The sequence below is a fragment of the Hypanus sabinus genome, chromosome 6 (assembly GCF_030144855.1).
Source record: "Hypanus sabinus isolate sHypSab1 chromosome 6, sHypSab1.hap1, whole genome shotgun sequence".
NCBI classification, from domain to species: Eukaryota; Metazoa; Chordata; class Chondrichthyes; order Myliobatiformes; family Dasyatidae; genus Hypanus; species Hypanus sabinus.
In genome coordinates this window covers 91,307,917-91,322,213 of record NC_082711.1, presented here as the reverse complement: position 1 = coordinate 91,322,213, position 14,297 = coordinate 91,307,917, and positions in this window count along the sequence as shown.

Sequence of the window (14,297 nt, the reverse complement as noted above, 5' to 3'; positions counted from 1 at the left end):
GGGGACCTGTCTACCTGCCTGCTGAACCCGGGGACCTGGCTACCTGCCTGAACCCGGGGACCTGCCAACCTGCCTGTACCCGGGGACCTGCCTACCTGCCTGAACCAGTGGACCTGCCTACCTGCCTGAACCCGGGGACCTGTCTACCTGCCTGCTCGGGGACCTGTCTACCTGCCTGAACCCCGGGGACCTGTCTACCTGCGTGAACCCGGGGACCTGTCTACCTGCCTGAACCCAGGGAACTGTCTACCTGCGTGAACCCAGGGACCTGTCTACCTGCCTGAACCCAGGGACCTGTCTACCTGCGTGAACCCAGGGACCTGTCTACCTGCCTGAACCCGGGGACCTGTCTACCTGCCTGAACCCGGGGCCTGTCTACATGCCTGAACCCAGTGACCTTTCTACCTGCCTGAACCCGGGGAACTGTCTATCTGCCTGGATCCGGGGACCTGCCAGTCTGCGTGAACCCGGGGACCTGTCTACCTGCCTGAACTCGGGGACCTGTCTGTCTGCCTGAACCCGGGGACCTGTCTACCTGCCTGAACACAGTGACCTTTCTACCTGCCTGAACCCGAGGACCTGTCTACCTGCCTGGATCCGGGGACCTGTCTACCTGCCTGAACTCGGGGACCTGTCTGTCTGCCTGAACCCGGGGACCTGTCTACCTGCCTGAACCTGGGCACATGTCTACCTGCCTGAACCCGGCAGCCTGTCTACCTCCATGAACCCGGTGAGCTGTCTACCTGCCTGGACCCGGGGACCTGCCTGTCTGACTGAACCCGGGGACCTGTCTACCTGCCTGAACCCGGGGACCTGGCTACCTGCCTGAACCCGGGGACCTGCCAACCTGCCTGTACCCGGGGACCTGCCTACCTGCCTGAACCAGTGGACCTGCCTACCTGCCTGAACCCGGGGACCTGTCTACCTGCCTGCTCGGGGACCTGTCTACCTGCCTGAACCCCGGGGACCTGTCTACCTGCGTGAACCCGGGGACCTGTCTACCTGCCTGAACCCAGGGAACTGTCTACCTGCGTGAACCCAGGGACCTGTCTACCTGCCTGAACCCAGGGACCTGTCTACCTGCGTGAACCCGGGGACCTGTCTACCTGCCTGAACCCAGGGACCTGTCTACCTGCCTGAACCCGGGGACCTGTCTACCTGCCTGAACCCGGGGCCTGTCTACATGCCTGAACCCAGTGACCTTTCTACCTGCCTGAACCCGGGGAACTGTCTATCTGCCTGGATCCGGGGACCTGCCAGTCTGCGTGAACCCGGGGACCTGTCTACCTGCCTGAACTCGGGGACCTGTCTGTCTGCCTGAACCCGGGGACCTGTCTACCTTCCTGAACACAGTGACCTTTCTACCTGCCTGAACCCGAGGACCTGTCTACCTGCCTGGATCCGGGGACCTGTCTACCTGCCTGAACTCGGGGACCTGTCTGTCTGCCTGAACCCGGGGACCTGTCTACCTGCCTGAACCTGGGCACATGTCTACCTGCCTGAACCCGGCAGCCTGTCTACCTCCATGAACCCGGTGAGCTGTCTACCTGCCTAAACCCGGGGACCTGCCTGTTTGCCTGAATCCAGGGACCTGTCTACCTGCCTGAACTCGGGGACCTGTCTGTCTGCCTGAACCCGGCGGCCTGTCTACCTCCATGAACCCGGTGAGCTGTCTACCTGCCTAAACCCGGGGACCTGCCTGTTTGCCTGAATCCAGGGACCTGTCTACCCGTCTGAACCCGGGGACCTGCCTGTCTGACTGAACCCGGGGACCTGTCTACCTGCCTGCTTGAACCCAGGGACCTGTCTACCTGCCTGGACCCGGGGACCTGCCTGTCTGACTGAACCCGGGGACCTGTCTACCTGCCTGCTGAACCCGGGGACCTGGCTACCTGCCTGAACCCGGGGACCTGCCAACCTGCCTGTACCCGGGGACCTGCCTACCTGCCTGAACCCGTGGACCTGCTTACCTGCCTGAACCCGGGGACCTGTCTACCTGCCTGCTCGGGGACCTGTCTACCTGACTGAACCCCGGGGACCTGTCTACCTGCGTGAACCCGGGGACCTGTCTACCTGCCTGAACCCAGGGAACTGTCTACCTGCGTGAACCCAGGGACCTGTCTACCTGCCTGAACCCAGGGACCTGTCTACCTGCCTGAACCCAGGGACCTGTCTACCTGCGTGAACCCGGGGACCTGTCTACCTGCCTGAACCCAGGGACCTGTCTACCTGCCTGAACCCGGGGACCTGCCTGTCTGACTGAACCCAGGGACCTGTCTACCTGCCTGCCTGAACCCGGGGACCTGACTACCTGCCTGAACCCGGGGACCTGCCTACCTGCCTGAACCCGGGGACCTGTCTACCTGCCTGCTCGGGAACCTGTCTACCTGCCTGAACCCCGGGGACCTGTCTACCTGCGTGAACCCGGGGACCTGTCTACCTGCCTGAACCCAGGGAACTGTCTACCTGCGTGAACCCAGGGACCTGTCTACCTGCCTGAACCCAGGGACCTGTCTACCTGCCTGAACCCAGGGACCTGTCTACCTGCTTGAACCCGGGGACCTGTCTACCTGCCTGAACCCAGGGACCTGTCTACCTGCCTGAACCCGGGGACCTGTCTACCTGCCTGAACCCGGGGACCTGTCTACCTGCCTGAACCCAGTGACCTTTCTACCTGCCTGAACCCGGGGAACTGTCTATCTGCCTGGATCCGGGGACCTGCCAGTCTGCGTGAACCCGGGGACCTGTCTACCTGCCTGAACTCGGGGACCTGTCTGTCTGCCTGAACCCGGGGACCTGGCTACCTGCCTGAACCCGGGGACCTGCCAACCTGCCTGTACCCGGGGACCTGCCTACCTGCCTGAACCCGTGGACCTGCCTACCTGCCTGAACCCGGGGACCTGTCTACCTGCCTGCTCGGGGACCTGTCTACCTGCCTGAACCCCGGGGACCTGTCTACCTGCCTGAACCCGGGGCCTGTCTACCTGCCTGAACCCAGTGACCTTTCTACCTGCCTGAACCCGAGGAACTGTCTATCTGCCTGGATCCGGGGACCTGCCAGTCTGCGTGAACCCGGGGACCTGTCTACCTGCCTGAACTCGGGGACCTGTCTGTCTGCCTGAACCCGGGGACCTGTCTACCTGCCTGAACACAGTGACCTTTCTACCTGTCTGAACCCGAGGACCTGTCTACCTGCCTGGATCCGGGGACCTGTCTACCTGCCTGAACTCGGGGACATGTCTGTCTGCCTGAACCCGGGGACCTGTCTACCTGCCTGAACCTGGGGACATGTCTACCTGCCTGAACCCGGCAGCCTGTCTACCTCCATGAACCCGGTGAGCTGTCTACCTGCCTAAACCCGGGGACCTGCCTGTTTGCCTGAATCCAGAGACCTGTCTACCTGCCTGAACTCGGGGACCTGTCTGTCTGCCTGAACTCGGCGGCCTGTCTACCTCCATGAACCCGGTGAGCTGTCTACCTGCCTAAACCCGGGGACCTGCCTGTTTGCCTGAATCCAGGGACCTGTCTACCTGTCTGAACCCGGGGACCTGCCTGTCTGACTGAACCCGGGGACCTGTCTACCTGCCTGCTTGAACCCAGGGACCTGTCTACCTGCCTGGACCCGGGGACCTGCCTGTCTGACTGAACCCGGGGACCTGTCTACCTGCCTGCTGAACCCGGGGACCTGGCTACCTGCCTGAACCCGGGGACCTACCAACCTGCCTACCTGCCTGAACCCGTTGACCTGCCTACCTGCCTGAACCCGGGGACCTGTCTACCTGCCTGCTCGGGGACCTGTCTACCTGCCTGAACCCCGGGGACCTGTCTACCTGCGTGAACCCGGGGACCTGTCTACCTGCCTGAACCCAGGGAACTGTCTACCTGCGTGAACCCAGGGACCTGTCGACCTGCCTGAACCCAGGGACCTGACTAACTGCCTGAACCCAGGGACCTGTCTACCTGCCTGAACCCGGGGACCTGTCTACCTGCCTGAACGCAGAGACCTGTCTACCTGCCTGCTCGGGGACCTGTCTGTCTGTCTGAACCCGGGGACCTGTCTACCTGCCTGAACGCAGAGACCTGTCTACCTGCCTGAACCCGGGGACCTGTCTACCTGCCTGAACCCGGGGACCTGTCTACCTGCCTGAACCCAGTGACCTTTCTACCTGCCTGAACCCGGGGAACTGTCTATCTGCCTGGATCCGGGGACCTGCCAGTCTGCGTGAACCCGGGGACCTGTCTACCTGCCTGAACTCGGGGACCTGTCTATATGCCTGAACCCGGGGACCTGTCTACCTGCCTGAACACAGTGACCTTTCTACCTGCCTGAACCCGGGGACCTGTCTACCTGCCTGGATCCGGGGACCTGTCTACCTGCCTGAACTCGGGGACCTGTCTGTCTGCCTGAACCCGGGGACCTGTCTACCTGCCTGAACCTGGGGACATGTCTACCTGCCTGAACCCGACGGCCTGTCTACCTCCATGAACCCGGTGAGCTGTCTACCTGCCTAAACCCGGGGACCTGCCTGTCTGACTGAACCCAGGGACCTGTCTACCTGCCTGCCTGAACCCGGGGACCTGACTACCTGCCTGAACCCGGGGACCTGCCTACCTGCCTGAACCCGGGGACCTGTCTACCTGCCTGCTCGGGAACCTGTCTACCTGCCTGAACCCCGGGGACCTGTCTACCTGCGTGAACCCTGGGACCTGTCTACCTGCCTGAACCCAGGGAACTGTCTACCTGCGTGAACCCAGGGACCTGTCTACCTGCCTGAACCCAGGGACCTGACTACCTGCCTGAACCCAGGGACCTGTCTACCTGCCTGAACCCGGGGACCTGTCTACCTGCCTTAACCCAGGGACCTGTCTACCTGCCTGAACCCGGGGACCTGTCTACCTGCCTGAACCCGGGGACCTGTCTACCTGCCTGAACCCAGGGACCTGTCTGCCTGCCTGCACTAGGGGACCTGTCTAACTGTCTGAACCCGGGGACCTGTCTACCTGCCTGAACCCGGGGACGTGTCTATCTGCGTGAACCCGGGGACGTGTCTACCTGCCTGAACTCGGGGACCTGTCTACCTGCGTGAACCCAGGGACCTGTCTACCTGCCTGAACCCAGGGACATGTCTACCTGCGTGAACCCGGGGACCTATCTACCTGCCTGAACCCAGGGACCTGTCTACCTGCCTGAACCCAGGGAACTGTCTACCTGCGTGAACCCAGGGACCTGTCTACCTGCCTGAACCCAGGGACCTGTCTACCTGCCTGAACCCAGGGACCTGTCTACCTGCGTGAACCCTGGGACCTGTCTACCTGCCTGAACCCAGGGACCTGTCTACCTGCCTGAACCCGGGGACCTGTCTACCTGCCTGAACCCGGGGACCTGTCTGGCTCCCTGAACCCAGGGACCCGTCTGCATGCCTGCACTGGGGGACCTGTCTACCTGTCTGAACCCGGGGACCTGTCTACCTGCCTGAACCCGGAGACGTGTCTATCTGCCTGAACCCGGGGACCTGTCTACCTGCTTGAACCCGGGGACCTGTCTACCTGCCTGAACCCAGGGACCTGTCTACCTCCCTGAACGCGGGGACCTGCCTGTCTGCCTGAACCCCGGGACCTGCCTGTCTGACTGAACACGGGGACCTGTCTACCTGCCTGAAACCAGGGCCCTGTCTACCTGTCTGAAGCCAGGGACCTGCCTCCCTGCCTGCTTGAACCCAGGGACCTGTCTACCTGCCTGGACCCGGGGACCTGCCTGTCTGACTGAACCCGGGGACCTGTCTACCTGCCTGCCTGAACCCGGGGACCTGACTACCTGCCTGAACCCAGGGACCTGTCTACCTGCCTGTCTGCCTGAACCCGAGAACCTGTCTACCTGCCTGAACTCGGGGACCTGTCTGACTGCCTGAACCTGGGGACCTGTCTACCTGCCTGAACCCGGGGACCTGTCTACCTGCCTGAACCCAGGGACCTGTCTGCCTGCCTGCACTGGGGGACCTGTCTAACTGTCTGAACCCGGGGACCTGTCTAGCTGCCTGAACCCGGGGACGTGTCTATCTGCGTGAACCCGGGGACGTGTCTACCTGCCTGAACTCGGGGACCTGTCTACCTGCGTGAACCCAGGGACCTGTCTACCTGCCTGAACCCAGGGACATGTCTACCTGCGTGAACCCGGGGACCTATCTACCTGCCTGAACCCAGGGACCTGTCTACCTGCCTGAACCCAGGGAACTGTCTACCTGCGTGAACCCAGGGACCTGTCTACCTGCCTGAACCCAGGGACCTGTCTACCTGCCTGAACCCAGGGACCTGTCTACCTGCGTGAACCCTGGGACCTGTCTACCTGCCTGAACCCAGGGACCTGTCTACCTGCCTGAACCCGGGGACCTGTCTACCTGCCTGAACCCGGGGACCTGTCTGGCTCCCTGAACCCAGGGACCCGTCTGCATGCCTGCACTGGGGGACCTGTCTACCTGTCTGAACCCGGGGACCTGTCTACCTGCCTGAACCCGGAGACGTGTCTATCTGCCTGAACCCGGGGACCTGTCTACCTGCTTGAACCCGGGGACCTGTCTACCTGCCTGAACCCAGGGACCTGTCTACCTCCCTGAACGCGGGGACCTGCCTGTCTGCCTGAACCCCGGGACCTGCCTGTCTGACTGAACACGGGGACCTGTCTACCTGCCTGAAACCAGGGCCCTGTCTACCTGTCTGAAGCCAGGGACCTGCCTCCCTGCCTGCTTGAACCCAGGGACCTGTCTACCTGCCTGGACCCGGGGACCTGCCTGTCTGACTGAACCCGGGGACCTGTCTACCTGCCTGCCTGAACCCGGGGACCTGACTACCTGCCTGAACCCAGGGACCTGTCTACCTGCCTGTCTGCCTGAACCCGAGAACCTGTCTACCTGCCTGAACTCGGGGACCTGTCTGACTGCCTGAACCTGGGGACCTGTCTACCTGCCTGAACCCGGGGACATGTCTACCTGCCTGAACCTGGGGACCTGTCTACCTGCCTGAACCTGGGGACCTGTCTACCTGCGTGAACCCGGGGACCTGTCTACCTGCCTGAACCCAGGGACCTGTCTACCTGCCTGAACCCGGGGACATGTCTACCTGCCTGAACCTGGGGACCTGTCTACCTGCCTGAACCCGGGGACATGTCTGTCTGCCTGAACCCGGGGACCTGTCTACCTGCCTGAACCTGGGGACATGTCTACCTGCCTGAACCCGGCAGCCTGTCTACCTCCATGAACCCGGTGAGCTGTCTACCTGCCTAAACCCGGGGACATGTCTACCTGCGTGAACCCGGGGACCTGTCTACCTGCCTGAACCCAGGGACCTGTCTACCTGCCTGTCTGCCTGAACCAGAGAACCTGTCTACCTGCCTGAACTCGGGGACCTGTCTGACTGCCTGAACCCGGGGACCTGTCTACCTGCCTGAACCCGGGGACATGTCTACCTGCCTGAACCCGGGGACCTGCCTACCAGCCTGTCGGCCTGAACCCGGGGACCTGTCTACCAGCCTGTCGGCCTGAACCCGAGAACCTGTCTACCTGCCTGAACGCGGGAACATGTCTACCTGCCTGAACCCGGGGACCTGTCAGACTGCCTGAACCCGGGGACCTGTCTACCTGCCCGAACCCAGAGACCTGTCTGACTGCCTGAACCCGGGGACCTGTCTACCTGCCTGAACCCAGGGACCTGTCTACCTGACTGCCTGGACCCGGGGACCTACCTGTCTGCCTGTACCCGGGGACCTGTCTACCTGACTGTACCCGGGGACCTGTCTACCTGCCTGGACCCAGGGACCTGCCTGTCTGCCTGAACCCGGGGACCTGTCTGTCTGCCTGAACCCGGGGAACAGTCAACCTGCCTGCCTGAACCGGGGACCTGACTACCTGCCTGAACCCGGGGACCTGTCTACATGCCTGCCTGGACCCGGGGACCTGCCTGTCTGACTGAACCCGGGGAACAGTCAACCTGCCTGGCTGAACCGGGGACCTGACTACCTGCCTGAACCCCGGGGACCTGTCTACCTGCGTGAACCCGGGGACCTGTCTACCTGCCTGAACCCAGGGAACTGTCTACCTGCGTGAACCCAGGGACCTGTCTACCTGCCTGAACCCAGGGACCTGTCTACCTGCCTGAACCCAGGGACCTGTCTACCTGCGTGAACCCGGGGACCTGTCTACCTGCCTGAACCCAGGGACCTGTCTACCTGCCTGAACCCGGGGACCTGCCTGTCTGACTGAACCCAGGGACCTGTCTACCTGCCTGCCTGAACCCGGGGACCTGACTACCTGCCTGAACCCGGGGACCTGCCTACCTGCCTGAACCCGGGGACCTGTCTACCTGCCTGCTCGGGAACCTGTCTACCTGCCTGAACCCCGGGGACCTGTCTACCTGCGTGAACCCGGGGACCTGTCTACCTGCCTGAACCCAGGGAACTGTCTACCTGCGTGAACCCAGGGACCTGTCTACCTGCCTGAACCCAGGGACCTGTCTACCTGCCTGAACCCAGGGACCTGTCTACCTGCTTGAACCCGGGGACCTGTCTACCTGCCTGAACCCAGGGACCTGTCTACCTGCCTGAACCCGGGGACCTGTCTACCTGCCTGAACCCGGGGACCTGTCTACCTGCCTGAACCCAGTGACCTTTCTACCTGCCTGAACCCGGGGAACTGTCTATCTGCCTGGATCCGGGGACCTGCCAGTCTGCGTGAACCCGGGGACCTGTCTACCTGCCTGAACTCGGGGACCTGTCTGTCTGCCTGAACCCGGGGACCTGGCTACCTGCCTGAACCCGGGGACCTGCCAACCTGCCTGTACCCGGGGACCTGCCTACCTGCCTGAACCCGTGGACCTGCCTACCTGCCTGAACCCGGGGACCTGTCTACCTGCCTGCTCGGGGACCTGTCTACCTGCCTGAACCCCGGGGACCTGTCTACCTGCCTGAACCCGGGGCCTGTCTACCTGCCTGAACCCAGTGACCTTTCTACCTGCCTGAACCCGAGGAACTGTCTATCTGCCTGGATCCGGGGACCTGCCAGTCTGCGTGAACCCGGGGACCTGTCTACCTGCCTGAACTCGGGGACCTGTCTGTCTGCCTGAACCCGGGGACCTGTCTACCTGCCTGAACACAGTGACCTTTCTACCTGTCTGAACCCGAGGACCTGTCTACCTGCCTGGATCCGGGGACCTGTCTACCTGCCTGAACTCGGGGACATGTCTGTCTGCCTGAACCCGGGGACCTGTCTACCTGCCTGAACCTGGGGACATGTCTACCTGCCTGAACCCGGCAGCCTGTCTACCTCCATGAACCCGGTGAGCTGTCTACCTGCCTAAACCCGGGGACCTGCCTGTTTGCCTGAATCCAGAGACCTGTCTACCTGCCTGAACTCGGGGACCTGTCTGTCTGCCTGAACTCGGCGGCCTGTCTACCTCCATGAACCCGGTGAGCTGTCTACCTGCCTAAACCCGGGGACCTGCCTGTTTGCCTGAATCCAGGGACCTGTCTACCTGTCTGAACCCGGGGACCTGCCTGTCTGACTGAACCCGGGGACCTGTCTACCTGCCTGCTTGAACCCAGGGACCTGTCTACCTGCCTGGACCCGGGGACCTGCCTGTCTGACTGAACCCGGGGACCTGTCTACCTGCCTGCTGAACCCGGGGACCTGGCTACCTGCCTGAACCCGGGGACCTACCAACCTGCCTACCTGCCTGAACCCGTTGACCTGCCTACCTGCCTGAACCCGGGGACCTGTCTACCTGCCTGCTCGGGGACCTGTCTACCTGCCTGAACCCCGGGGACCTGTCTACCTGCGTGAACCCGGGGACCTGTCTACCTGCCTGAACCCAGGGAACTGTCTACCTGCGTGAACCCAGGGACCTGTCGACCTGCCTGAACCCAGGGACCTGTCTACCTGCCTGAACCCAGGGACCTGTCTACCTGCGTGAACCCGGGGACCTGACTAACTGCCTGAACCCAGGGACCTGTCTACCTGCCTGAACCCGGGGACCTGTCTACCTGCCTGAAAGCAGAGACCTGTCTACCTGCCTGCTCGGGGACCTGTCTGTCTGTCTGAACCCGGGGACCTGTCTACCTGCCTGAACGCAGAGACCTGTCTACCTGCCTGAACCCGGGGACCTGTCTACCTGCCTGAACCCGGGGACCTGTCTACCTGCCTGAACCCAGTGACCTTTCTACCTGCCTGAACCCGGGGAACTGTCTATCTGCCTGGATCCGGGGACCTGCCAGTCTGCGTGAACCCGGGGACCTGTCTACCTGCCTGAACTCGGGGACCTGTCTATATGCCTGAACCCGGGGACCTGTCTACCTGCCTGAACACAGTGACCTTTCTACCTGCCTGAACCCGGGGACCTGTCTACCTGCCTGGATCCGGGGACCTGTCTACCTGCCTGAACTCGGGGACCTGTCTGTCTGCCTGAACCCGGGGACCTGTCTACCTGCCTGAACCTGGGGACATGTCTACCTGCCTGAACCCGACGGCCTGTCTACCTCCATGAACCCGGTGAGCTGTCTACCTGCCTAAACCCGGGGACCTGCCTGTCTGACTGAACCCAGGGACCTGTCTACCTGCCTGCCTGAACCCGGGGACCTGACTACCTGCCTGAACCCGGGGACCTGCCTACCTGCCTGAACCCGGGGACCTGTCTACCTGCCTGCTCGGGAACCTGTCTACCTGCCTGAACCCCGGGGACCTGTCTACCTGCGTGAACCCTGGGACCTGTCTACCTGCCTGAACCCAGGGAACTGTCTACCTGCGTGAACCCAGGGACCTGTCTACCTGCCTGAACCCAGGGACCTGACTACCTGCCTGAACCCAGGGACCTGTCTACCTGCCTGAACCCGGGGACCTGTCTACCTGCCTTAACCCAGGGACCTGTCTACCTGCCTGAACCCGGGGACCTGTCTACCTGCCTGAACCCGGGGACCTGTCTACCTGCCTGAACCCAGGGACCTGTCTGCCTGCCTGCACTAGGGGACCTGTCTAACTGTCTGAACCCGGGGACCTGTCTACCTGCCTGAACCCGGGGACGTGTCTATCTGCGTGAACCCGGGGACGTGTCTACCTGCCTGAACTCGGGGACCTGTCTACCTGCGTGAACCCAGGGACCTGTCTACCTGCCTGAACCCAGGGACATGTCTACCTGCGTGAACCCGGGGACCTATCTACCTGCCTGAACCCAGGGACCTGTCTACCTGCCTGAACCCAGGGAACTGTCTACCTGCGTGAACCCAGGGACCTGTCTACCTGCCTGAACCCAGGGACCTGTCTACCTGCCTGAACCCAGGGACCTGTCTACCTGCGTGAACCCTGGGACCTGTCTACCTGCCTGAACCCAGGGACCTGTCTACCTGCCTGAACCCGGGGACCTGTCTACCTGCCTGAACCCGGGGACCTGTCTGGCTCCCTGAACCCAGGGACCCGTCTGCATGCCTGCACTGGGGGACCTGTCTACCTGTCTGAACCCGGGGACCTGTCTACCTGCCTGAACCCGGAGACGTGTCTATCTGCCTGAACCCGGGGACCTGTCTACCTGCTTGAACCCGGGGACCTGTCTACCTGCCTGAACCCAGGGACCTGTCTACCTCCCTGAACGCGGGGACCTGCCTGTCTGCCTGAACCCCGGGACCTGCCTGTCTGACTGAACACGGGGACCTGTCTACCTGCCTGAAACCAGAGCCCTGTCTACCTGTCTGAAGCCAGGGACCTGCCTCCCTGCCTGCTTGAACCCAGGGACCTGTCTACCTGCCTGGACCCGGGGACCTGCCTGTCTGACTGAACCCGGGGACCTGTCTACCTGCCTGCCTGAACCCGGGGACCTGACTACCTGCCTGAACCCAGGGACCTGTCTACCTGCCTGTCTGCCTGAACCCGAGAACCTGTCTACCTGCCTGAACTCGGGGACCTGTCTGACTGCCTGAACCTGGGGACCTGTCTACCTGCCTGAACCCGGGGACCTGTCTACCTGCCTGAACCCAGGGACCTGTCTGCCTGCCTGCACTGGGGGACCTGTCTAACTGTCTGAACCCGGGGACCTGTCTAGCTGCCTGAACCCGGGGACGTGTCTATCTGCGTGAACCCGGGGACGTGTCTACCTGCCTGAACTCGGGGACCTGTCTACCTGCGTGAACCCAGGGACCTGTCTACCTGCCTGAACCCAGGGACATGTCTACCTGCGTGAACCCGGGGACCTATCTACCTGCCTGAACCCAGGGACCTGTCTACCTGCCTGAACCCAGGGAACTGTCTACCTGCGTGAACCCAGGGACCTGTCTACCTGCCTGAACCCAGGGACCTGTCTACCTGCCTGAACCCAGGGACCTGTCTACCTGCGTGAACCCTGGGACCTGTCTACCTGCCTGAACCCAGGGACCTGTCTACCTGCCTGAACCCGGGGACCTGTCTACCTGCCTGAACCCGGGGACCTGTCTGGCTCCCTGAACCCAGGGACCCGTCTGCATGCCTGCACTGGGGGACCTGTCTACCTGTCTGAACCCGGGGACCTGTCTACCTGCCTGAACCCGGAGACGTGTCTATCTGCCTGAACCCGGGGACCTGTCTACCTGCTTGAACCCGGGGACCTGTCTACCTGCCTGAACCCAGGGACCTGTCTACCTCCCTGAACGCGGGGACCTGCCTGTCTGCCTGAACCCCGGGACCTGCCTGTCTGACTGAACACGGGGACCTGTCTACCTGCCTGAAACCAGGGCCCTGTCTACCTGTCTGAAGCCAGGGACCTGCCTCCCTGCCTGCTTGAACCCAGGGACCTGTCTACCTGCCTGGACCCGGGGACCTGCCTGTCTGACTGAACCCGGGGACCTGTCTACCTGCCTGCCTGAACCCGGGGACCTGACTACCTGCCTGAACCCAGGGACCTGTCTACCTGCCTGTCTGCCTGAACCCGAGAACCTGTCTACCTGCCTGAACTCGGGGACCTGTCTGACTGCCTGAACCTGGGGACCTGTCTACCTGCCTGAACCCGGGGACATGTCTACCTGCCTGAACCTGGGGACCTGTCTACCTGCCTGAACCTGGGGACCTGTCTACCTGCGTGAACCCGGGGACCTGTCTACCTGCCTGAACCCAGGGACCTGTCTACCTGCCTGAACCCGGGGACATGTCTACCTGCCTGAACCTGGGGACCTGTCTACCTGCCTGAACCCGGGGACATGTCTGTCTGCCTGAACCCGGGGACCTGTCTACCTGCCTGAACCTGGGGACATGTCTACCTGCCTGAACCCGGCAGCCTGTCTACCTCCATGAACCCGGTGAGCTGTCTACCTGCCTAAACCCGGGGACATGTCTACCTGCGTGAACCCGGGGACCTGTCTACCTGCCTGAACCCAGGGACCTGTCTACCTGCCTGTCTGCCTGAACCAGAGAACCTGTCTACCTGCCTGAACTCGGGGACCTGTCTGACTGCCTGAACCCGGGGACCTGTCTACCTGCCTGAACCCGGGGACATGTCTACCTGCCTGAACCCGGGGACCTGTCTACCAGCCTGTCGGCCTGAACCCGGGGACCTGTCTACCAGCCTGTCGGCCTGAACCCGAGAACCTGTCTACCTGCCTGAACGCGGGAACATGTCTACCTGCCTGAACCCGGGGACCTGTCAGACTGCCTGAACCCGGGGACCTGTCTACCTGCCCGAACCCAGAGACCTGTCTGACTGCCTGAACCCGGGGACCTGTCTACCTGCCTGAACCCAGGGACCTGTCTACCTGACTGCCTGGACCCGGGGACCTACCTGTCTGCCTGTACCCGGGGACCTGTCTACCTGACTGTACCCGGGGACCTGTCTACCTGCCTGGACCCAGGGACCTGCCTGTCTGCCTGAACCCGGGGACCTGTCTGTCTGCCTGAACCCGGGGAACAGTCAACCTGCCTGCCTGAACCGGGGACCTGACTACCTGCCTGAACCCGGGGACCTGTCTACATGCCTGCCTGGACCCGGGGACCTGCCTGTCTGACTGAACCCGGGGAACAGTCAACCTGCCTGGCTGAACCGGGGACCTGACTACCTGCCTGAACCCGGGGACCTGTCTACCTGCCTGAACCCAGGGATCTGTCTATCTGCTAGAACCCAGGGATCTGTCTATCTGCTAGAACCCAGGGACCTGTCTACCTGCCTGAACCCGGGGACCTGTCTACCTGCCTGAACTCGGGGACCTGTCTGTCTGCCTGAACTCGGGGACCTGTCTACCTGCCTGAACCCCGGGGACCTGTCTACCTGCCTGAACCCAGGGACCTGTCTACCTGCCTGAACCC